The sequence below is a fragment of the Pleurodeles waltl genome, chromosome 12, assembly GCF_031143425.1.
Source record: "Pleurodeles waltl isolate 20211129_DDA chromosome 12, aPleWal1.hap1.20221129, whole genome shotgun sequence".
NCBI classification, from domain to species: Eukaryota; Metazoa; Chordata; class Amphibia; order Caudata; family Salamandridae; genus Pleurodeles; species Pleurodeles waltl.
The window spans coordinates 119907470-119908717 of record NC_090451.1 but is presented as its reverse complement, the minus strand read 5'-3'; the positions used below and the strand labels follow the sequence as shown (position 1 = coordinate 119908717).

The window sequence follows — 1248 nt, the reverse complement described above, 5'->3', positions numbered from 1 at the left end:
TGACCTCGGATGGATTCTTGGTACGTTCTGCCTCCGAGAGGCCGTGGGATCCCTTTAATGCAGCGGTGAGTCTGGTGGACTATTCGGCTTCTGTAAACTGAAGGTTCAACCCTCTCCCGGCAGCTCTGAAAGCATCTCTTCTGTGCCGGGCTCCTTTCTAGTGACATTGTAAAGATTCTTGAAATAAGGGTGAGGTTGGATGGCGGGTGGGGGTGGGGTGTTGGGGGGGGCACCATCGCTTTCCTAAAAACAGATTGTCTGGAGCTGGATAACCCTTGATTGACACCACGGATCTCCCCCTGCAGGTTGGCTTACCGCCCCTCGACAGGTCGAATTCACTGTTCTAGGCCACAGGGCGTGCAGCAGGTAGAGTGGCACCGAGGCCCAGAGGTTTCTGGGGCTCATGTCCATTCTGACCCTGGCGCCCATAATACTAAGGCTAACCTACTGCTAGGACCGGAGGGAAGTCAGCATACGGGGAATTGAGGAGTTTGGGTGATGCTGCTGGTTTCTGTCTGAGTAGAATTGATGGCTTCAGTTATTGGTGCTCAGTCCCCCGGAGGGGCTGTTAAAACTGGACTATCTGGGGGCTCTTAGACGGGTGAGTGGAGTGAAAAGTCTGTGCAGGAATGCTCGCCTTAGCTGCACAATAACTCCTCTGTGAAGATATCGGCGGGCTCGTTGTATTTCTCATAGAGAATGCAGCACACATTACGCTTAGCAAGCGTTGGTGGTATAGTGGTGAGCATAGCTGCCTTCTAAGCAGTTGACCCGGGTTTGATTCCCAGCCGACGCAGTACATTTTTGTTTTGTGTGAAATTCGCATTTTATTATTACTGTGTGTTTTTCACTTTGATAGGAAATCATTTACTCTGTCTCACGACTGACATTGCCAGCGCCCCTCTGTTTAATAGCAGCTCATGGGAGAGAACTGCAGCCCCGGTGGAAAGGGCGCGTGGACAGGACAAGGACTCGCGAGGATACAGAATTAAGGAAACCACGAGGAATGAATATCACGGAGAGGCCGGAGCGACTCGGATGCATTTCCACCCACAGGTTTATGTTATGGATCTCCTCCTGCAGGGCTGCACCGGCAGCTGACACACTGGGTGAACGTATGTGCAGCCACTTCTGAAAAGAATCGTGAATTACTCCAGTACTTCGAGCTCTGGCTCCATAGCAAGAACTAGTACGTGTTTGGAGCTGCACATCCTGTACATGATGGCATGGGAACTGTAAGTCATAGCG

The 1248-nt window shown here is 51.6% G+C and overlaps 1 non-coding gene across 1 annotated transcript; it reads left to right on the top strand.

The window, feature by feature from the left end:
* The first annotated feature begins 724 nt into the window (after positions 1 to 724).
* On the top strand, positions 725 to 796 carry TRNAR-UCU (transfer RNA arginine (anticodon UCU)). The gene has a single exon. It is a non-coding gene; the product is annotated as a tRNA-Arg (tRNA).
* Positions 797 to 1248: the final 452 nt, after the last annotated feature.